This window comes from Saccopteryx leptura, chromosome 5 (assembly GCF_036850995.1).
Source record: "Saccopteryx leptura isolate mSacLep1 chromosome 5, mSacLep1_pri_phased_curated, whole genome shotgun sequence".
Classification (NCBI taxonomy): domain Eukaryota; kingdom Metazoa; phylum Chordata; class Mammalia; order Chiroptera; family Emballonuridae; genus Saccopteryx; species Saccopteryx leptura.
The window spans coordinates 136,171,299-136,196,474 of record NC_089507.1 but is presented as its reverse complement, the minus strand read 5'-3'; the positions used below and the strand labels follow the sequence as shown (position 1 = coordinate 136,196,474).

The window sequence follows — 25,176 nt, the reverse complement described above, 5'->3', positions numbered from 1 at the left end:
AATCCTTACAGGACCGCATCTGCGAAGTTTCTCCAGTCACAGCCACCACCTTCTGATCTCCCCCTCCCCACGACGCCCCTATTCAGCAGGAAGTAGCCAGACGAGTAAATGGCGCTCTTTTTCTATTTAACACAAAAGGTCAGAATGTAAGGTCGGTGGATGAGGGATGGTCACGTGGGTAACTCAGACCCGCCCACTTTGGCTAGGACCGCCCACAATCAAGCCCGCCAAAGGAAGCTTCCCAGGAACCATTTGGAAAGAAGCGATCGTCTGCCAGCCAGTGAAATTTCACCACGTCATAGTAGCTCCACTTCCCTAGAGGGACTCTTTAAATATCTCCCACGCGGTTTAATCCATGCAACTTCTCTGGCCTCCATCTTTCCTCGGGGCCAGGGAACCTTGCCGGGCGGGGTATGCGCTCTGTACTCAATAAAGCTGTTTACTTATTCCACACTTTGTGGCTCCGAGCCCTCTTCCTTACTTCTGGGGGGGGGGGGAATACCTTACAGTCACTTCTACTTTTGTTGGGACTGAGGAGCCACTGAGCCACTTCACCCGCAGGTGTTATAAAGTACCAAAGGCTACAGAATTAATATTAATATTTTGGGAGGCTTGAAGAACATTTTATTAACTTGGGTTAAGGTGTGCAGAGAAATTGTGAGAATAGTCTCTGTACTGTGTGATTTGCACAGTCAGGATGGCCCTTGGCATTGTATTGTAAATGCAAAGGGGAGAAAAACATGGATCCCCAGACATTCCACCACACCTGTGGGGAAAAAGGTGAATGGCCAGCCAGGTGCAGGGAGAGAAAAGCCACAATAAACCTTTTCTTATAACTATGAGCCATTTGCGGGCATTTGTCCCCACGGAAACTACTTCTCCTATGTAAATGCATGTAGTTAACACGTGTGACTCTGGACAGAGAGATAGCAGATGAACACTAGATAATATAGGAATGCCTTTTTTTTTTTTTTTTTTTTTTTTGTATTTTTCTGAAGCTAGAAATGGGGAGAGACAGTCAGACTCCCGCATGTGCCCGACCAGGATCCACCTGGCACGCCCACCAGGGGGCGACGCTCTGCCCACCAGGGGACGATGCTCTGCCCCTCTGGGGCATCGCTCTGTTGCGACCAGAGCCACTCTAGCACCTGGGGTAGAGGCCAAGGAGCCATCCCCAGCGCCCGGGCCATCTTTGCTCCAATGGAGCCTCGGCTGCGGGAGGGGAAGAGAGAGAAACAGAGAGGAAGGAGAGGGGGAAGGGTGGAGAAGCAGATGGGTGCTTCTCCTGTGTGCCCTAGCTGGGAATCGAACCCGGGACTTCTGCACGCCAGGCTGATGCTCTACCACTGAGCCAACCGGCCAGGGCCGGAATGCCTTTTAATATGTAAAAGATATCTTTCTGCCATTGTGTTGACTTGTAAATTTTGTTTTCTCCAAAAGGATGTATGGCTTGCAAATTGAACATGGTCCTATCATGTTAAAGGACATATGACTATAACCAATAGTGGTAAAGGGCTCCTAATTACAATTTTTGCTTTTGTACTTCCCACTTACAAAACTATAAAAACCAAGTAAAACAAAGGGCCAGCGCACTCTCCTTCAGATTTCTGTCGGGAGTTCCCGCCACTTGGCCAAGCTAGACAATAAAGCTTTGATGTGTAACCCACAGACCTTGTTCGTGTCTTCAATGTTTCGGGTCCCTCCGGGTTAGGCTTAACAGGGATATGTATTGGAAATACTATAAATCATTAAATTGCACTAGATAAAAAAATGTGGAAGGTGTCAAGTTATAACATGATCAGGAGAACTTTGTGAGGACTAATAGGATTCTTCAGACCACATTCCTGAACCAGTGATTAGAAACTTCACTACATTATTGGCTTTAACATCAGAAGACAGGTGCATTTGAAAACATAGGAGAGAGTACTAAAAATAAAAAGCAAGGAAGAGGAGGATTTGGCTAGTAATAAACTTATTTCAGACCTCTCCAGATTAAGGTCAAGTAAAAATTCTCATTACTTTCCAGTTTATTTAAATTAGGGTTACAGTGACTGGAAAGTCCTCTCCATCATCCTGGGCTTAGGAGGAAAAGAATATGTGTCAGTCCACCGAGCCCAACAGAAAGGGTCCGTGAGGTTTCCTAATTTTCAAAAGATACTTAAAATTGTTACACTCTCTGATGGTTTTCTTGGTTTGTTTTTGTTTGTCATGATTCTGGATTAATTCTTCAAAAAGGGGTTCCATGAGAAAAATCTTTGCCAACCCCCAGGTTAGCCAGCCTGCCTTCAATTAGCACATGAAACAGATTTGAGAGATGGTAGCATTTTGCCTCTTTGATTGTTAACTGCTTTTATTTTCCATTTTATTTAAGATACTTAATTTGTTTTTAGTGATTTGCTCTTCTTGGTAATTAGATGTAGCGATTAGTGAGCATCTTTTCCTTGGCAATGCAGTTTTCCTTGAACAGGAATGAGTTTAAGTCAATGTTACAATTGCAGAGACTAAGTATAAGGATTTGTGAAGGGGAAAGAGCCAGCTAGAACCCCTCTCTTTTACTTAAGCCATGCAAATTAGAGGTAAGACAAAGAAAGAAGTAATTAGTGGGAGGGAGGCAAGAAAATGGATATTCTGAATGCAGAATCCATTTATAACACAACACTTCTCAAGAGAGCTGTTCTAATAGATTACTTGCTGAAATGCATTATTTCAGTCTTAGTTGTTTAGAGCTAGAAGTAAATGCATTTCCTCTGCATTTGGTGCATAAAGCCTTTTGAGCACATTCAGATCAATATAAGGTTACTGATTTGCCTTTGCAAAATCAGATCTGATTATCAGTATGAAGGTCAGATGACCTAAAAGGAGCTATTAATACCTAAGAATGTGATGTACAAACATATTTCCAGGATAATATAAAATATATATGGCAAAATAGTCAAATTGTAAACACCAGAGAATATTTTTTATTTTAATTTAAAAATACTTTCATTCAACAAATCAGCTAAAATAAATGTACCCTTTCTCACTGGGGAGTTTCACAGATGGTATCATCAACTTGCTTCCTGATTCTAAGTGTTGGTCTCCTATTTTGTAAGAAATTCATTTCAAAGTGTCTCCTGTCATTATGATGAATGCTGAAGCCTGGCTTCTCTGACTGAATTGTGTGGCATTTCTGCCTCTGCCACTCTCCTTTTCTGGTCTCCAGACAAAGATTCCACCATTACCTCTTTCAAACTGAAAGGCAAGATGACTTTTCCCCAAGCTGCAAGGCTGTTACCAAGTGACTTCTTGTCACCGTTAAAACGTGAGTAAAAGACAGAAAGGCTTGCATGCCTCTGGTAAACCTCAGCTGCCCCGGCCTCTCTGCAGGTCACAGATTAAAGCGTCCCTGGGCTGAAGACTGGTTACAGGTAAAACCATCACGAGTGAAAGAGGAGAATAAACTGAACTCCGGAGGGTTGACAGCACTCAGAGATTTCAATCCGAATGACAGATTCAGAATTACGTGACTGACAACCAGATGGTTGGCTACTTCCTCGCAAAACTAAGGATTCTCATTCTAATTAAGCCACAAATTCTGCTTAATAAGCCTGCCTGTCTGAGTAGATTCGTGTGCATGTGCACTAGTATTTTGCTAACAAGACAGGGAAGAAACTCCATTGTGTCAATCCCCTGCACAAAGTCTCAGTTGGCAGTGTGTCAGGGCTGGTATTGATCTAAGTGCAGAATTAAAAAAAAAAAAAAAACAGCAAATGAACGTAAATAGAATTAAAAAGGATGAGTGATTAATAAGAATAATAACTTTTCAGATCAAAAGCACAGCAAATTCAGTTATTATTCTACCAAAAATATCAAAATGTAATTATACTGTTTTCACACATCATTATTTGCCATTTTGGGAAATTAGAATGGACACATTAATTAATGTACAAAATTATATTCAATTAAACAAGGGCCATATATCCTTTAAGGTCTGGCACTAAAATTCTTGCCAATGTCCCTTACTGGAGGAGTTGATACCAAGAAATTTCACATATGTTTATCTGATGTTTAAGGTTTATCTGTTAGGAACATTCTTCCTTGGGAATATTCAGAAACCAAATGACAAGACATTCTGGTGTGGGCACGCTGCAGGGGGTCTTTTCCCACAGTGCTTGAAACGCTGCCTTTTCTACCTTTAAGAATAAATCAACAAATGTATTTCACATAGAGAAACGCTCTCGCTTTCCGCTTTCCAATTGCTTGTTTCCCTTTCCAGAGAAAGTGTTCTCAGGAAAAGGCTGGTTGCTATGGAAGCTTAACTATCAACCACTTCAGTAATAGAAGGTTGGAAAACATTCAACCATTTCCAGTCACCTGACCTACTAAACATTCCCACGTTCATTATAATAAGAAAGAGGAAGAGAAGAGACTGACAAGGTGATTTCAGAAAACAATGCAGCTCTTTGCCCATAAACAGCCTGCACAGCTCATGGACTGGATAAAAGGCGGATGATTCTCACACACTTTTCTTCCAAAGCTACTCTTACAAATGATGGCGCTTTGGAAAAATAACACAGATTCTCAGATTTCTAAAATAACACACCATGCCTGTCATTGTTATGTACTTAGTGTAAAGTTACTGCTCCCAATTCAATTCAGTCAGGCAGCTAGGTCTCCAGCAAGTTAATTTGCCATAAAGATGAGTTTTCATAAAAACAAGTGCAAATAAAGCACCAGAATCCATGAGACGTAGTGTTCCAAACTGGTCTAAAAAATGGATGGCTTCCAATCTCCCATTTGGACATCCAGTCTCTGAGATGTCACGTGAACTGCCATGTGGTCAAGTATCTCATTCCAATACCATTAGCAGAAATGAACTGTAACCAATTGCAAGTGGCTACTCATTGCCCATGACAATGATGACAAATACTGACTCAGTCTCAGAATAGTTAGTTTAGTCTGAATGGTAGAGACACAGTCTGAGGCTATCATAATTATACCACAGGTTGACCTTATTAATTAGCCATCCTAGGGTTCTCACTATAAAAGATAGATCAAGAGATGAGTGATCACATTGACATCCTGGGCCACAGTTAATGGGACTGGCTGGCTGATCAGTCAGAAAAAAGGGCCTAGCTATGCACGCAAAAAAGTGTGGTTCCCTGGTCAATACAAAATTGTTCAGTTGTTTTATATATACAGATTATTACATCAAGTTTGCTTAAATGTTTGCATGACATTTGAAACAGTTCCACCATGATGCCCAATTTGATGACATTAAGGTAGAGATCCCCTGAAATTATAAAGCTGGGATATGCATTATGGCTGGTGGTTTCATTTTGTAACACCTCTCATACTTTTCTTCTTCCTTTTCTACCCACCCCCACATTCCTAATTTGCATGGCATATAGTTACTTTAAATACTGATAAAAATTCAAATTGGTTATAGTTTGAATTTCACAGTACCCTTTGTGAGGCCAGACACCTGGAGGTAAAAACAATGTTGCCTGTCCAAACTTTCAGGACTAAGCTCCAATCCTGGGCACCATCAGTTGGAATCTGCATATTAAGCAATTTCCAAACACCAAACTGTCCCCATATGATAAGCATCCTAGAAAGAGGAAACAGGCCAAGTGTCTTACAAAATGATTAATGGCAGCTTTAACTCCTTCTTCTGTCAAAAAAGTCAACAGACCAAACAACACAAAAAAAAAAAGCTAGAGGAGAGGATGACAGGTGACTGCATCACTTTGCATCTACTGGCATGCTAATTCTGTGACAGAATAGAAAATTAAGACTGATGCTAGTCACAAAGCAGTCTCCTGTCACACACACTGGGAGGTATGGATTGCACTGAAGAGGATCAAAATGCCAGGCCACGCCTCTCCTCTTCACCTGAGAAGTAAAAAGAAAAGTGCAGTTGCAGATTCAGAGATGCTACAAAATAAGATACCAGGTTCCATGTGCCAAGGATATTCAATCAGCTGTGAGGCTGAGTATTTGTTTGTTATTCCGAGATGCCTGGGCCTGGGAGTAGGGTGCAAAAGGATAATGGGGTATCTACAAGACTCCCTGCAGGAGCCTGGTTTTGTTATGGTTAGCATTACCTCTCCAATGAAGGAAACGTCAGTTGTATTAAATTTCTTAAAACTTTTGTAAATATTGAGAAAAATGGTTGAAAACTGTGTAGTGGTTAAAAAAAAAAAAAGACTGAAAACTTACAAGTACGACAGGTAGGGGGTAGGATGGCATGTCCTTCCACTGTCATAGTGGGGCACTGTTTAACAGGGCTGTCAAAGGATTACTCAGTTCTCTAGAATACATCGGTATCCGATTTTGCTATTTAGTATTTGATTAGAAGCTATAGATTTAAAGTGAAAGAAGTTATAGATTAGCCCAGTGTTTTTCAACTACTGGTCCTCCAGAAATTTCATGCCAGTCCACAAAAGAGCGACGCCGGTCTGCAGACTGGTGGTTGAAAGCACTGGATTAGTTTACAGATTTATGCCCAGTTAAAAAGAGCACACCCAAAGGTTATGGTTTTATTACTCTCAAAGACACTCATCAGTTTTATACATAACAAAGAGATTTTATTCTAATCTTCATTTCTAAATGCATATATTCAGGTCCTCAATGCTCTATAAATCTGCATTACCATTTTACAAGGTTTGCTCGCTGATGAGTTAAATAAATCTTTGACACAAATGCATTCTATATTTGATTGAGAGTTACATTTTTTTTTTTTCATTTTTCTGAAGCTGGAAACAGGGAGAGACAGTCAGACAGACTCCCGCATGTGCTCGACCGGGATCCACCCGGCACGCCCACCAGGGGCAACGCTCTGCCCACCAGGGGGCGATGCTCTGCCCATCCTGGGCGTCGCCATGTTGCAACCAGAGCCACTCTAGCGTCTGAGGCAGAGGCCACAGAGCTATCCCCAGCGCCCGGGCCATCTTTGCTCCAATGGAGCCTTGGCTGCGGGAGGGGAAGAGAGAGACAGAGAGGAAAGCGCGGCGGAGGGGTGGAGAAGCAAATGGGCGCTTCTCCTGTGTGCCCTGGCCGGGAATCGAACCCGGGTCCTCCGCACGCAAGGCCGATGCTCTACCGCTGAGCCAACCGGCCAGGGCCAAGAGTTACATTTTTTATTTTGAGAAAGTTTTGATAGGGTAAGCTCACTTTTAGTTATCCAGGAGAACTTTATAGCTTACTTTTTCTATTTTTCAATGGGTTAAATATTTCTACAGGTTAAATTTTACAAAATGAGTTCAGAAACTTCTAGACTGGTAGAAAAAAAAAATCTATTTTGAGGTTTACTTCTATCTTTGATTTACCTTTCCTCCTACTGCTCCCTAAACAGCAGACACCATGGTCATATGACTGTAGAAACCTATCTTTTAATATTTCCTAGCAAGTACAGTTTAGCTCCTTTAAGAAAGCTAGAAAAGGCATTAAAATAAAAGGCAGAAGGCATTAATTTTCTCAGAGGGGCTATCTCATGTGCCCATGGCCTCATTTCTTTTAGGTCCAGGGCGTGAGGGTCACTATTCTCTCAAGGCCCAGGGAGGTTGATTAACTTCCATAAAAGAGGCATGTTTTTCACAAAAGTCTTCATTTCTCTGCAGAAGAGTTCTCCAGGGACGGTTGCCTTACCCACCATCTCCCTAGAGACAAATGATTTCACTTCATGCCCTCAAGCACACTGACTCAACAGAAGTTTGTTAAAATGAGGAGAACTGAATTGGGGAGGCGGGGCAGGGAGGGTGGAGAGGGCCCTTGTCCTAGAGTGAGTTACCTACATTTCTAAATTACAAACCAGTCACTCGGTGTTCTCTCAGGTGACTCTGTTCAAATGTCTGAATATTGTAACCTATAAGACATTTCTTCTTAAACTATTAAATATATATATTTTTAGTGGGGAGGGGAAGAGAAATTTTAAAGAAAGAATATCCAGAATGGGACAAGATTTTACTCTGTCGTCTCCAAAGAACATGAAGAATAATAGTCTTAATCAAAAAAAAAAAAAGGCTATTTATTCTTTCTAATATGTACACATAAAATTCTTCTCTTTAAATTGCTAAGTCTCTTCATGAGATTTGAAATGCTCCACAGGCTACCTGTAATTGCTCCTACCTTTTCATCATTTACTTACTCCTTATTTGCCATCTGGCTTCTGCCTCCATCAGCCACCAAACTTACTCCTTTTTAAAACTCTTCCTCCATTCAGCGTATCGGATATATTCTCCTGGGTCCACTGTCCCTTTCTGGTCTCCTCACCTTGTCCTTCTAAGTGTAGGATACCTGAAGGAGCCAGGCTTGTTCTTAACCAACTTCACAGCACAAACCCTCTTCCCAGAAATTCTTCACAATCTCTAGAATAGAGCATAATTCTTCCATTTTCTATTACTATGATCTTTACACCTCCAAAGTCCTGTGGGTACCCCCAACTTAGCCAGTGCAAAACTGAATTAGTCATCTTTGCTGCTGTCAACTGTCAACCTCCACCATGCCAGACTATGTTTTCCAAAGGTGGTTGCAATAATCACCCGTCCATATTCTCCTCTGAAACATGATCTTGCCACCACCCCTTTGGGAGTAGGAGCCCAGTTCTTTCTCCAGAATCTGGGCCGGCTTTAATGACTCTCTTGTAACTAGCAGAATGCGGCAGAAGGAGCCCTGTGTGACTCTGGAGACTGGGTTAAGGACTGGGCAGCTCTTGCCTGGCTGGTTCTATTGGAAGGCTCTCTGTACAGAAGTGCTCTCTCTCTGGAAACCCAGAAGCCAGGCAAGCATGGAGAGGCCAAGCGTGTGTCTCAGTTGCCAGGCCCAGCTGAGCCGGCTCTCGAGCACTGCTATCCCAAGTGTCAAATGACAAAGATTCTCCCTCCTCTAATCTGATCTGTATGTTGAATTGATTGTTTTTAAACCGCAGGTCTAACCACATCACACCCCTGGCACAAACCCTTCAGCAGATCTCCTATGTCAATGGAGCCAGCTCTCTGTAATTTGGCCTAAATTTACATTCTCTGCCTTATCTCCCATTTTTATTATTCACTCTCGTAGTCACTCTTTCCAGAGATGTCTGAAATGTTTCCACAGCTGAGCTTGCTCATGCTGTTCACTTTTCCTCGTGTCTTTTCCTCTAGTTGGGGTCATAAGTTGACATCTTCTTCAGTGCACAGATCTGCCTCACTGGAATGTCCTCAGCACATAATTGCCTCTATTCAGGTTGACCCATCTCTCCTCTTGTACCAATATTTGTTTTTACATCACCTCCTCTATTGGACTGCCAAGTTCATCAAGAGCACAGATCATGCCTTGAACATCTCTCTATCCCCAGTGCCTAATACACTGCTGTGCCCATAAAGGACATTCAGTGTTTCTGTCATTACGGAAAACACACAAGAAACACGGACTTCATTAGCAAGAAAAAAGTTTAATCATCTGGTCTGAAAATTCTTCTGCCCTAACAGTTAGTAAGTGCAAATTACAAGACCACAGGAACAACCACCTCCATTTCCTCCTTTGGAAGGTCTGAGAAAGAAGATCTACTTCATTTTAGGTAAAGAAGTTCAGTGTGAAATTTTAACAGTAGGTGCCTGGAGGTCTGTAAAAGAAGAGACGTTTTCAAGTGCTATCTGGTAATGTAGTTGGGCTTAAAAGACTGAATTACAAGACCCTTTCCCCGTTGGTACGTGTTGCTGTGATAGGTCAATTATTCCTACTGACTGAATAATACGGAGTCAAATCCCAGCAAAAACATGGAGCATCTCATTCCGGGCCCTGCTGCAATTCACTGGCATTTCTTAATAAAGTGTTAGGCAGGGGCAGCTCATTTGTATGATAACAAAGCCTTTCTCAATCGCAGTGCCTCCAGAAAGCCATGACTGAGGACAGGAAGCTGGTCGCTAATTTCCTTCACCTGGGAAACTTCAGTTAGCACTCTTTCCAGTGCTTAATTTTACTTTTGTCCCTTGCCAAAGAGCTGGGAGCTTTTAGGTTTAAGATAATCTAGTCTCAACTGTTCAAAAGAATGCGCTATCATCCATACACTATTCAAATATGTAGCAAACACATCTCTCATTGCCTATAAACCCTTACATGGTGGTTCATTCTGTTCCGTGGCTGGAGCCTGAAGACCATTCCTATGGTAATCTACCTATTCTGTGAAGATAAATGAATTCATGAAACTCAGTGAACTTTGGAAATCCAAATGCCAACTTTATGAATACAAGATGGCCCTGACATCTCTGTACTTTCTACCTGTTCTTGAGAGTTAGTCTTCAACTCCACCTGGAGGCTGGAACTACAAATTCTCTTGTTTCCTGTCACCCAAAGTCTCTCAAACTCACCTTATGTTGACACGGTGATTCACAAGCCTGCCAGTGCCACCAAGAAAATCAAACACACCTAATTCTGTTTTAAAAACCCAATCCTCAAGAATCAATTGCTCTTTTGGTGGTTGATCCCCATCTCCTCCAGTCCCTTTAAGAAGCAGAAAACACTTTCCTTTTGGAGTTTGAAGAAATATACTTTTAACTAAAATTTTATTTTGGTCTCACCATGTAGGAAGTTATTATCCATCCGCTATCTTTATGTGAGTGATTAGGAATAATAGCTGATTTGTGAAGTTATCTATTGCGGGAAATAACCAAGATTAACGAGCCCTGTGGCACTTGCTGAATGCCTCGGAGATTTATTGCTTGGGCTGTGCATTTCTCTTGTTGTGTTGTTGGTGCTGTCAGGAGTTTGTTTGTTTTTTCTTTTTTTCACAAATGCAAATGGAGACATGGCTTAATTGTGAAAAAGGAAAAAAACCCTTTGAACGTTACCAAATATTTTGGCTTGCTCAGTTACACCTCTCCCAATTATACTATTTTATGCTACAGAATGATGTTGGAGTCTGGTCGCTATCCCGCTTTAGACCTAGTTAGGGAGTGTTTAGGCCACACCCTCCCTCCATGGCCCAGGGAGCAGAAACAAATATTGTCCACCTAAGAATCCTCTCCCAAAGTCAGGGTTTAGTCTAGTTGGAAAGTCAAATATGGTTGCTACTGCTGCAAATGCCAAGGGAGTTTCAATCACTTGCTCACCTAGGGAGGTGTTACTTTCTCTTCTGTTGAGCTGCCCTGCAGCTACAGGAATGTGTACATGGCAAAACCATTGCCACCACGCAGATTAACCTTTGTCCCAAATGTCTGGACAGCACCAAGGCAGTTCTGTACCACATACATCTCTGGAAATGGAGCAGTGATCCAGGGTGCAGATGACACTTGAGCAGTATTGCCACTGTGTTGTACCAACTGCATAGTTAATATACAATTACAAAGCCAGCTCCTAACACAAGGCAGATGGGAGATAGGAATGAAAAGCTCCCACTGACCAGATCCCATGTGGAGGAAGCAGAATAAGGCCCTGGGGAAGGGCAGAGACCGGGGCCTGGAGGCTGCACCCCAGCTGTGCAACATGCCCCTGCCTCCTGCCCTGTGTTCTTACATATTGGTTCTAATCTGTACATTTCCAGTTTTGTCAATGGACAGAATGAGGGTATAATGGGTGAACCCCAAATTAGGAGTTAAAAAATCTGGCTTCTAGTCCTAGGTCAGTCACTAACCAATAAGATATAATGTTGGTCAAAGCACTTTATATCTTTGGGTCTAGATTTCCAATGCACAAAATACAGAATTAGAAAATTATCTCAAATGTCTTCAAAGATGGTATCACATTAGTGTTTATATCTGTCTTTCTGTTAATTTAGGGAGAGGGGAAGTACCAAGAGTGATTGTAAATTAATGCAATATACCTGAAATTTTATACAAATGAAGGAAAATCCTAACAAAGGTACATTGACTATTTAGATCACAGCATTATCAACTAATAAAGATGCAGGGAGTTTACTTGTAGAAATTATAAAAACTCAAAGCCTCTAAAAACACTTTGCAGAATATCCCAATAGGATACCTTTAATGTGCTGCAGTCTGCATTTTTATAATGACATTAAGAGAATTACTGAGTTTATTCAAAAGCACATACACTGATGACTTAAGCAGTTAAATGATCATGAAGTTTTTGGTGAAGAGGTTTATACTAGACCATAATTTTCCCATTCTCTTGGCAGAACTAAGTTCCCCCCCCCCTTTCATTTTTTTCCTAGAGACTTGTTAATTAATCATCATTTAAGAGTCTGAGATTACTATACCAACAACAAACTGGCTAGTTTTTTCAGCAATACATTTATTTTCCACTTAAAAGCCAAAATTACAACTTGTGAAGTATAACCCTTGTGATTTCAAGAATACAATTTCTTCATTTCTGTCTCCTAACCCTATCTTTGGCTTTGCCAATTAATATATTATCCATCTTTTTAGGCCCAAGTCAAATCCCACATTGTCCTCTTCAACCTTTTCAAATTACACTAATTTTCCCTTCTTGGTGCCCCAGACAAAGCCTTCAATACTTCTAATGTAGGAGTCTGCACATCACACTTAATTGTGTGCTGGTGCACTCCTTCATTAAGCCCAGTAAGACCCTAAGCATAGAGACGATCCCTGTCCATATTTACTCATAGATATCATCGATCACATGTCTGTGTATTCCTCTATCTGTCCAACAAATCAAAAAAGACAAGGACTATGTCTTAATTAATGTTTGTTTCCCCCATCCTGGTGTATACCATCCACCCCAAAAGCTGCTGCTCAATATAAATTACAGATTGAACTTTTTTAATCCTTGGGGTTATAGCCAACTAGACAGCAGAAAAGTGGATTCCTCTGGATTCTTTACTTTTCTGGAGGGAAATGAACGATCGCAGTCCAGTTTTTCTTTGCTCAGACCAAATTATTTGCTCATACAACTGACAACAAGCATGGGCTGGACATTCACAGAGGGCTGGTAGCTGCTCTCAACCCTGATCACAGGGTTCAGGCCACCAGCTGAGAGAATGGTAAATAAAGTCTCAAGCAGCTCATGTTGGGGTTGTTGAGATTGGCAATGGGAAGGATGGATTGAACATGTGATTACTACCATGACACAGTCTGTTTCAAAGACCTCTTCTTCATTCTGATTTAGTCCTCCCTGTCACTAAATGAGAAAAGCATTATTCATTATTCTCTTCTCTTTTAAAGACAAAGAAACTGCGATACAGAGAAGTGAAGTGGTTTGCCCAGATGATCAATGGAACCAAGGGTCCATTCACACTGTCTGACTTGAGGGGCCAGGTGGTAAGTGCATTCCTCAACCACTGCAGGAAAAGGGGGGTCAGGTGTATAGAGAGAAGACGGGAAAAGCAGAGGTTGAGAGGGGGCGCACAACAGTGCTTTAGTAAAAACTCTCACATAAAACTAGAGTTATTTTCTGTCATTCACAGCTGGTAATTTGGCACTTTCTCACACATGTTGATGACAAAAAGAAATACATCCGACAGTCATCAAACTCTCCTTAGCACCAGCAGCCACTGCCTCTCCACTTCTGTTATTTAAATTCAATTACATTTAAGCTCACAGGTCCTGGTAAGCCATTCACGAAGTGAGTTAAGAAGCTAAAATACACATTTGATTCTTATTATTAGGAATTTACCAGTTGGCACAACCCCCAACAATGGGTATCTGTCAAAATGATAGCAGTCCTTTCACCAGCTAGTTTTTATTTTCCCAACAGACGTGTCAGCTGTCAACAGATTCCATGATATGAACAGAAGGGTCATATGGACATCTGACCTTACTGCCAGTCAGGACAGAATAACAATCACAGCTGAAGGGAAGAATGCTACTGGGTTGGACCTGGTGTTGGACCCATTCGTACAGGTGACTCTCCTGTGAGGGAGAGCAAATACTTTTTCTTGTATAAATGGGATTCTTTATCTGGCATCTATCTGAAGACATTAGCATAAAGTGAAATCCTGTTTTAAATAATATTAAGAGCTATTTCATAAAAGCTAGTTATTAGGTGCAAGGGGGCTGTTGCACACATACATACTGTGTGAAGGATGGCAGTCTTGATGTACGTGCTTGGAGGCTCAGCTTCCTTGCCATCTACAATAAATATCTCCCGTGATGAGATAACCAAGCACAAACCATGGAGTTCTCCGTAGACTGCCATGTGCTCCTTGCCAAGAATGTAAAGAATTTTTTTTCCAGCTTAAATGTGGCAATGTGAAATACTGGCTCTAGAGACTGGTAATCAGAATATCACAGCACTTTTAGATCTGGAAAGGATCTCTGGGCTCAACAAAGTCAATCCTTCATTTAACCAATGAGGGATGAGAGCCAGACAGGAGTGACTTATACACATGTCCTCAGCTACTCACAGCAAAGTGAAATCTAGAACCCAAGTTTTCTGTCTCCTAGGCTGCCATGTTTTCCACTCTGCATAGAAACCTAGCACATTGCCTTTGACCAAATCAGCCACCAAGATTTTGTTGTTGAATAAACAGCTATGTGGTCTGGAAATCTAGAAAACATGGAGGGAATAGAGTTTAGAGAGGGAGAGACCTGGGCCAAATAATGGAACTCATCTCTCCCATTATTTCAACCAAAGATAGACATTCACCCATTGCCTGCAACTAGGCAGGTTTTCTTTAGGACCCTCTATACCAGGGGTCCCCAAACTACGGTCCGCGGGCCACATGCGGCCTCTGAGGCCATTTATCCGGCCCTCGCAGCACTTCTGGAAGGGGCATCTCTTTCATTGGTGGTCAGTGAGAGAAGCATAGTTCCCATTGAAATACTGGTCAGTTTGTTGATTTAAATTTACTTGTTCTTTATTTTAAATATTGTATTTGTTCCTGTTTTGTTTTTTACTTTAAAATAAGATATGTGCAGTGTGTATGGGGATTTGTTCATAGTTTTTTTTTACAGTCCGGCCCTCCAACGGTCTGAGGGACAGTGAACTGGCCCCCTGTGTAAAAAGTTTGGGGACCCCTGCTCTATACTGAAGGAAGTAAAAGATGGATATCATGTTTTGGGTGTGCGTTTTAGGAAGTAATTGGCTTTGAACTCTGAGAGAGTGCTTGAGGCTTAAGCAGGAGTGGGGAAGGTAAGAGGGTAGACAGGACTAAAGTCCAAAACAGTGCCACCTTCTTCACGCCTCTCCTCCTTAGAACCATAGCTATGACCAGAAACAAGGAGTTCAGAGCCCAGCTCCCAGTCCAATAGAATACTGATCGCAATAACTTGGCCAAAATTATGGAGAATTCTGTAAGTCCCTCCAGGGGAAACAAAGTAGGTCAGGGTGGTATGATAGTAGCCCAAAAATAAAGCTTGTTGTTTTTCTTCTTCATGAGTTAAAAAATATGTGAAAGAAAGCATCAGGATGAAGGGAAATTAGAATCCAAGGAAATGCATCAGTAAATGCCTAATGTGCCCTGAAAGTCTTTCTTTCCCAAGAAAATGTATAACAAGGATGCCCAGTTGATATACACTAAGAACGCTTTATCAATATTTATCTACCAGGGTGGGCAACAGAACTGTCCATACATCAGAGAAAAATAAAACCAACCAACCCAAATATCCTCACTCAAATTTTCATGTATTTTGAAATGAATCCTCCATAAGAAATCTTCCAGAGTTATGTTGGTGTAATAAATTCTCCTTTTTTCTATCTCAACCCTCCACAGGAACTGATATGGCTAGACTTAATTCTAATGACAATAGACATGGATCAAATCACAGTTCATACAATTACTTCCTAAAACGCACACCCAAAACATAGGTGAATACTAAACACTGTCCCAGTAAAGGCCATCTACCATTCTCCTCTACCTCCAGAACAGTACTACTTCTTATTATTTAACTATTATGCTAAGCACATAGGCGACCTTCTCTGGACAACACATAATGAACAAGTCCTTCCATATCTGACTCAGTGCCATCCACAAATTTTCTCATGAGTGTTTGACACACAGAAAGGTAATGATTAATACATAGGTAAACTTTCAAGTCTTATAATGGCTTTGCCTGAAACTTGCCAAGTCTATACATTTCAGATGTCCATATAGACAGTGAATCCATTTTCTGGGTAATCTTGGGGAAACTGCAACCTCCATGTTCCTTGTCTAATAGAAGAAATAACAGCTACATCCTATTAAATATACGCAATCGTCCACTCACTCAATCCATAAACATATACTGAGAAATCAATATGGACTAAAAACCAGGCACTTACCAAGGAATAATCCATTAATGATGGCAAAAGAATTGTAAATATACAGATTAACTAAACAAAGAGAAAAAGTAAAGGGAACATTAGTGGGGTCCCTTTTATACATATGTGGACCTTTTATACATTATCCCACTTAATACTCATAATAAGACTATCTTATCTCCATTTTTTTAGATGAAGAAATTAAGGCTGTGAAGGTTAAATGACTTTCTTAAGGTGACCCTTAGTAGCAAAGCCAGCATTTGAACCAGTATCTGCCAAGGGCAAAACTCTTTTCATTCTACTTTACAAGCTCTCATAAATGTGGCTTAAAGATTTACATACCAGGAAGCAATTGATGCTGATTTATAATCTCAATTATTCAGTCAGATTCATTTTTATCTTAGTGGTAGGGGTGGTACAAATGCTTAGCAACGAATAGACCCCAAAGTAATCGGGTTATTTTTATTACTAAATGCTACTGTTTTTGTAGTGAATTGTGGTAATTATGATCACATACAATGATTCAGCCAAGTGATAAAAAAAGCTGACTCTAGAAAGGGGCTGAATGACAACTTCTCTTTCCACTTTGAATAGCCGAATTCCATTGATCTGAATTCCCCCCACACTTTTGTTGAGGTGACGGCTATACATCAACCCATAAAGCTGGGTGTATGTTAAAACCAAAGGTGCAGGCCCTGGCCGGTTGGCTCAGTGGTAGAGCGTTGGCCTGGTGTGCAGGAGTCCCGGGTTCGATTCCCGGCCAGGGCACACAGGAGAGGCGCCCATCTGCTTCTCCACCCCTCCCCCTCTCCTTCCTCTCTGTCTCTCTCTTCCCCTCCCATAGCCGAGGCTCCACTGGAGCAAAGTTGGCCCAGGCGCTGAGGATGGCTCTGTGGCTTCTGCCTCAGGCGCTAAAGTGGCTCTGGTTGCAACGGAGCAATGCCCCGATGGGCAGAGCATCATCCCCTGGTGGGCATGCCGGGTGGATCCCGGTTGGGCGCATGTGGGAGTCTGTCTGACTGCCTCCCTGTTTCCAGCTTCAGAAAAAAAATACAAAGAAAACCCCCCCAAAAAACCAAAGGTGCAGATGGAATACAAAGAAATTATGGAATGAGAGATCATTTAGGCGATAGGACTTTATTTCAAGTGGATCCTAAAAATGTACAAAATTTACATATTTTTCAGATGTCCCTCCCTCCACCATCCCTCTGAACAATTTAAGAACCTTTCATTTTCTCTGACGTCACCTCCCAGCTCCAAGTGAAAGCAGCCCCTGCTCAGGTTAACTGAATGACAAGATAACCTGGAGATGTTTTCTTTGAACATATGTACCCTGATTTATTAATGTCACCCCATTGAAATTAATTTTAAAAAAGTGAAAAAAAAGAACATTTCATTTTTATTTCTAGGCCAACAGATTCAAAGAATACCCTTAAAACCAAAGTGAAGGCAGAGATGTAAAACAAGAGAAAGGGTGGTTTTATACATTCAGTACATAACGGACACACAGCGCTATCACATCTCCACTATATACTCAGAATACAAATCCTAGTTGAAAGGAAAAGGCTATCTGCTCTAGTGAATTAATCAATTGTAAAACAAATCTCTTTTGGTCCAAAAGTGTTTACCTACTTAATTCTTTAATCACATCACATTTATACTGAAAATATAAATAGTATGATTCACAGAAAGAAATGGACATGCCCAAGGGCATCCTCACGCTTAGTTCTTATTATTGAGCATCCAAAGGTTTAGTCTCTTTTGCATAGATCAAGAATACGTAAGAGGTGAGAGAACACAGAATTGCTACCTGGAATTATTTTTCTATTTTCTGTAGGCAGTGGATAAAGAGAGAGAACCACTCACACTTTTGTCATCAGATAGACTTATTCATTCATTAGCTTTTAATGGGTATATACCACTGTAATATTACATTTCTGAGTGGTGAGTTTGTAGTGGGTATGAGTAGATTTTGGAAGATGGGAGGATTTGGAGAGGAAGAAGATTGAAAGTAAGTAAAACTGGTTACTAGAAAATGGGTCAAGCACTAAAGTGAGGCCAGCGAAAGATATATTGAGAGAATTTCTCTTCTAGTTGTATCTTGTTCAACCCTGGAAAAGCAGTGAATTCATTCCCTTTGCAATCATTCTCTGCGTAAAGCATACATTTATGAAGGGTGAGATGTGTAGCACTCAAGAGTGAAAGGCTGTTGAACTCTGTTTCCCATTGCATACAATCCCCACAACACCTTTCAGGATAACACAAGGAAGAGCAATTATATAGACACTGGAAGAGGAAATTAAAAGAAAATTTAGACTGAGTATCTTAAACTCCCAAATACCTCTATCTATTAGACTGTGAAATTGCCCTCCAAGGGAATACATTCAAAACTTAAATGGATGAAACATAAAGTACTGTAAGAAGGAATGACCTTGAACTAGCAGAAAATGGTCTGCTTTTGTCTACCTAAGCAGGATAGTTCCCAACTACTAATTTGTATTTTTCATTCCCTTTAGTATGCTTTTCTCAATGATTATTTGGGGCTTTAATTGCAAAACTCTTAATACTCTTTCCAAAGTATTATTTATGTCAAAATCCTGATATAACAGTTTGAAGTCAGGCTCCTCTGTATTTTTCTCCTACTCACACAACAATTTCTAGAGCTATGGGACTGAATTTCATACAACTGAAATTAACTTTATGTTTATATGGTATGGTTAAGATTAGGCATGAACTGTTCATGATTCACCTGTCAAGAGGCTTATGCTGTATTTCAATATATCTCAGAGGGCACGAGACTATTAAACATACCCAGCAATAAATAACTTTGAAACTAATGACTTTCTGGGTTCAACTTTAAATTTTACTAATAGAACTAATAATATATATTTTTATATGGCTCAGGGGACTTGCATTATTTTCCAGGAGGCAGAAGAATATATATTCACAAGTGCATATTTGGAAGATATAAGTTTCTATTGCTGACCAGTTGACTTAATTTCTTTTGGTGTTTTGCTCACATTTACGGGGTCAAATCTCTAGTTACGAAAACTTTATCAGAACACCTTAAAAACTGGATTGATCAGAACTGATCCAATTAGTGTTATTTAGGGTGTTTTTTTTTTATTATAGTGTAGTATTCCTTACTTTATCTGAACTTGGCTTTAAGAAGAAAATATTAGCAATGAGTCATTACAAAACCTTTAATCAAACAGAGCCAGTGAACAAGAAGACTTTTGCTGTGGTTATATTCTGGGTTGGCACAGAGTCCACCCATCTTTTCACACATTTTTCCTATAAGCATTCTGTACATTGAAAATCTGATATTTATGACGATAACCCTGGGCATCTATGAACTACAATCATCAAGGAAGCATTAACTCATCTCAGAGTTAATGGTTTTTAAAACTGCAAAGGACTTGGGAAATCACCATCTTACAAGTGAATAAATTGAGCCCCCCCCCCCAATAAAGTTACTTGCTTAAGGTTACTGAGCATTAAATGATAGACTGAGAATTCTAAGCTAGATCATATCTTAAGTTCAATACTTCTTTCACAGCCTCTCCTGTTACTATAACCTTCTTTTTCTGTAAAACTACATGGTTTCAGTAACCAAGTTAGATTTGCAAGGCAAGTTGTCCTGCGGTCAATCCCCTTTAAGCTTGAAATTCTACTATTGACTACCAATGCCTTGATTTGTACAGCTCAAACAGGTAATTTAAATTTTCCTCAGGTTCAGGAAGCTGAAAACAGATAATGCTCACCATCCAAGCCACGCGTCCTGTTCCAAAAACTTTTACTGAATGAATCCACATTTATTTTTGTACATACAGAAAGAAAGGCTCTATACAACATTTTGTCTGGAGCCAGTGTTTTGTTAAAAGAGAATGCTAGGTACGTGCTACATAGCTAACTCACACTTTCCTTGTTATCAATCACTGCTTAACTAAATTCTGGGTTGTAAAACATTCTCGTAAGGCTCACCTAAGCAGCAGCCAAGCCCTGCAAAGCAGCCATGGATCTGGATGTACACAGATATTAAGGCAGGCAGCGCCCATTTCAAGCCCTCAGGCCATATTTATCCACTCCTCACTACAGAACACAGCAAGCTACCTCCTTGCAATGAAAATGAACCCTCACAGCATCTCCCTTTTATCTTCACCATCTAACAGAAAAATTCTTGTCCCTTTTTGTTTGTTGCTAAATCTGCATTCTATCACTTAGGCTAGCAAGATAAAGGCCCCCATAGAGCATAATCTTTATCCTCCAATATTTGTCCTCAACCAGGAGTCGAGCTCGCTTCAGTTAAGTTCGGTGTCTGTCCTCCAGGCCTAGCGCCCTCCATCTGCGACACTAAATATTCCATCTACTTGAAAAACAAAACAAAACAAAAAAACCCTCTCTCTGCTTTCTTATGTCTATCAGCAATCTAATTTGACATCTTTTAAACAAGGGATCATGACTTTTCTTTCTAAATAATTCCTGAGAGTTTTTTTTTAACGGACTAATATTCTGAAGTGTTTTCTCACACTAAAGGAGTACGCTACTACCTCATTTTTAAGACGCTTTTAGCAAATACAGGGAGAAAAATAATTTTTTTCCCTCTTTCAGAGATGTTAATGTGAGCAGTAAATTAAAGATGTCAGTTAATTGAGATTTTGCTTTAGTACTAGATTTTGCTTTCTTCTTGCCTAGAAAGTTTCCAATGGTAACTGCATAGTATTTGCTTGCCTGGATCCTTTATGAATGTTACTCCTTACTCTCAAGAATTCTTATAGCTGCTCACTCCCCATTTCATCCTTGCTCATGATGTCACCTGCTTTGCTGCCAATATTTATCCCACAAAAGGCATGTCCTCTAGTAAATGCTAAACCAACTGAACACAAAGGAGAGAGAACATATATTTATTTTTTGGACCCTGGACACTGGAATCAATACTGAAGTTCATAGAATCAATCCATTTTACTTACACAACAGCTTTCTTTTGGGCTTCTTTTTTTTTTTTTTTTTTTTTTTTTAAGATTTCATTTATTCATTTTTTAGAGAGGAGAGGGAGGAAAAGAGAGAGAGAGGGGAGGTATTTTGGGGCTTCTTACAGGTCTGATTATAGATAAACTAAAACACCTCCTACAGACAGGTTCTGAGAATCCAATAACCATCTCTTACAAACTTTCTTAATCATATCTTTCATATGTCTAGACACTGGGACTCCACGCTCTTACTCTATCTTTAATCCTTAATAAGATAGGTAGTAGAATAATATAATTTTTTAATTGGAAAATTCTAACACCAACCTTCATTTATTTTTCTATTTAAAAAGTGTGTGTGTGTGAGATGAGCTGTGGGGAATGCCGGAAGCTCCAGGGGGAGTGGGCAATACACTTTAACCATTTTGTGAAAGAAATATAAACATGTCTTCAGATGACTTATGAACACTTGCAAATGAAGATCCACCGAGTGGGGGCCCCTCCACGTTCTGCCACTCAGAAGCAGTGCTGAAGGAAGGGGACAAGTCACATCGTGCTTGGCAAGAGGAAAAGTCACTCACTTTCAGGGCCAAGGGATCAGAACAGAGGAACATCTTCCCATAGTAACAGCAGCAGACTAGAATGTTACCAAAAACATCTTTCCAACCCCTTCTAAGTCAAAAAGGTTTTTTTTTTTTTTTTTTTTTTTATATATAATTTTATTTTTTTAATGGGGTGACATCAATAAATCAGGATACATATATTCAAAGATAACAAGTCCAGGTTATCTTGTCGTTCAATTATATTGCATACCCACCACCCAAAGTCAGATTGTCCTCTGTCACCTTCTATCTTGTTTTCTTTGTGCCCCTCCCCACCCCCTATCCCTCTCCCATTCCCCCCTCCCCCCCGTAACCACCACACTCTTATAAATGTCTCTTAGTTTCACTATTATGTCCCACCTACGTATGGAATAATACAGTTCCTGTTTTTTCTGATTTACTTATTTCGCTTCGTATCATGTTATCAAGATCCCACCATTTTGCTGTAAATGTTCCGATGTCATCATTTCTTATGGCTGAGTAGTATTCCATAGTGTATATGTGCCACATCTTCTTTATCCAGTCATCTATTGATGGGCTTTTTGGTTGTTTCCATGTCCTGGCCACTGTGAACAATGCTGCAATAAACATGGGGCTGCATGTGTCTTTACGTATCAATGTTTCTGAGTTTTGGGGATATATACCCAGTAGAGGGATTGCTGGGTCATAAGGTAGTTCTATTTTCAGTTTTTTGAGGAACCACCATACTTTCTTCCATAATGGTTGTACTACTTTACATTCCCACCAACAGTGTATGAGGGTTCCTTTTTCTCCACAGCCTCTCCAACATTTGCTGTTACCTGACTTGCTAATAACAGCTAATCGAACAGGTGTGAGGTGGTATCTCATTGCCGTTTTGATTTGCATTTCTCTAATAGCTAAAGAAGATGAGCATCTTTTCATATATCTGTTGGCCATTTGTATTTCTTCCTGGGAGAAGTGTCTATTCATATCCTCTTCCCATTTTTTTATTGGATTGTTTGTTTGTTTGTTGTTGAGTTTTATGAGTTCTTTGTATATTTTGGATATTAGGCCCTTATCTGAGCTGTCGTTTGAAAAAATCATTTCCCATTTAGTTGGCTTTCTGTTTATTTTGTTATCAGTTTCTCTTGCTGAGCAAAAACTTCTTAGTCTGATGTAGTCCCATTCATTAATTTTTGCCTTCACTTCTCTTGCCATTGGAGTCAAATTCATAAAATGCTCTTTAAAACCCAGGTCCCTGAGTTGAGTACCTATGTCTTCTTCTATGTACTTAATTGTTTCAGGTCTTATGTTTAGATCTTTGATCCATTTTGAGTTAATTTTTGTACAGGGGGAGAGACTGTAGTCCAGTTTCTGGAAACTGGACTGAAACTGAAAGCATGTGGCTTTCCAGTTTTCCCAGCACCATTTATTGAAGAGGCTTTCTTTTCTCCATTGTGTGTTGTTGGCCCTTTTATCAAAAATTATTTGACTATATATATGTGGTTTTATTTCTGGACTTTCTATTCTGTTCCATTGGTCTGAGTGTCTATTTTTCTGCCAATACCATGCTGTTTTGATTGTCGTGGCCCTATAATAGAGTTTGAAGTCAGGTATTGAAATGCCCCCAGCTTCATTCTTTTTCTTTAGGATTGCTTTGGCTATTCGGGGTTTTTTATAGTTCCATATAAATCTGATGATTTTTTGCTCTATTTCTTTAAAAAATGTCATTGGAAGTTTGATGGGAATTGCATTAAATTTGTATATTGCAAGGTTTTTTTTTTAATAGTTCAATTGGGAACCCAAATGTAAAGTATTTCTATGAGAAAATAAGTTCCGAAATTCAAATATGTGACCTGCACTTTTGATTAATTTGCCATTTAGAGACCAAATTGTTTTGTTTTAGATATCTGACCATAAGAATAACCCACTGTTTCTATGGCTTGACAAGGTCACAAAGTGAGTCTTTACTAAAGAAATGGATATTTTCTTAGGCAGAGGTTCAAACAGAGCTATGCTCATTTGATCATTCAGATTTGTAATACATGATTTATGCCTTCTGGGGCATTCAGAACGCTATTGCATTTGATACATTTTTGTACCACATGCTTTGTCTCTGACTACACAGGGTTGCCAAGAACATCAGTCCATAGAGTGACTGCAGGGAATGAGGGCTCTTTTAGCAAGTTGCAAAGACTAGCAGATAATTTATTTCACACTTAATATTAATTAGAACAGTAACCAGAATCTGGCTGGAAATCTTTTCCTTTACTTGCAAGTTGCTTTTAAGGCACTGCTAAGATATTTTGAGAACTGAGGTACTGTCTTCATTTCAATGATGAAATTTTACTTAGAAAAAGCTGATACACTTTCTAAGAATGGAGAACCAGATTAGAAGCCAAAAATCTCTATATAATTTCCAATCTTTGGCTATATTTTAAAAACTCCCTTGAACAGTAATTCCCATCCTTTATTTCTTTTGCTAACAAGCAAAATAGAGACAGATTTAGATAGAGGGCACTGTGACAGTTGTGGACTAGGGCTGGGTAAGGGTTTGGAGGAATTGAGGAAAAAAAGAGAAAAAAAGAAAAAAATCTTCATGGACACCAACAACAGTGTGGTGACTGTGGGGGCAGGGGTGGAGGAGGATAAAGGGGGACTAAATGGTGATGGACAGAGACATGACTTGGGGTGATGAACCCCTAATACGGTATACAGATGATGTGTTATAGAATTGTGCACCTGAAACCTGTATAATACTGTTAACCAGTGTCACCCCAATTAATGCAATAAAAAGAAAAAATAAATAAAAATTTTAAACCTTCCTTTATGTGATAATAGCTAAACTTTTAGTATCAGATAACTGAGAAAATACAAAAGGATATAGAACTACTTTGAATTTAGTATTATACTTCAAAATTATAATTATTTTTCTAATAAAAATAGAAACAAAATAGATTATACAAACGCTAAACACACATAAATTCACATATACTTTCATCTGTAGGAAATGCTTGATTTTTAACTCTGCAGGTCTCTCTGGGGCCCTGGGCTAACAGGCTGTAAATAATTTCTTTATAATAGTCTTTCAAACTCCAAGTTCCCAACTTCTATGACTTCGAAAATTAATTTCTCTCATTTTATATTTCGTTATGTTGTGAAAATATTTTCTTAATTATTTTAAGTTTAATAATTTAAAAAGCCAAAATGATAACAGTAAAGAAATTCTGAATTACATCATAACTTTGGTTCCCAAAACTATGTGCAACACCAAGCACGCATGTGGGTTTCCATGTCACTCCTCTGTATCGGTCATATTCTCTCCCCGGCACCCAGGGGGACAGCCTGCCTCTTCAGCACGGAGGGAATTATGAAGATCAGCAGACTGGGAAGCTCAAAGCCATTTTAATACTGTGATAAGCTCTAACCAGAACACTACAGCAGAGTCAAATATAAAAACCTTTCCACTTGAAACCAAATAGCCTGCATATAAAGTGCGTAGGCAGAGTGCCTGAGATATACAGTAGGTA

The 25,176-nt window shown here is 39.9% G+C and overlaps 1 protein-coding gene and 1 non-coding gene across 16 annotated transcripts in view; both read right to left on the bottom strand.

The window, feature by feature from the left end:
* Nucleotides 1–25,176, bottom strand: part of CELF2 (CUGBP Elav-like family member 2) — a 704,551-nt gene that overhangs the window by 257,260 nt on the left and 422,115 nt on the right. The gene's annotated exons all lie outside the window — the stretch shown is intronic.
* On the bottom strand, nt 7,031–7,106 carry TRNAA-UGC (transfer RNA alanine (anticodon UGC)). Its single transcript has one exon. It is a non-coding gene; the product is annotated as a tRNA-Ala (tRNA).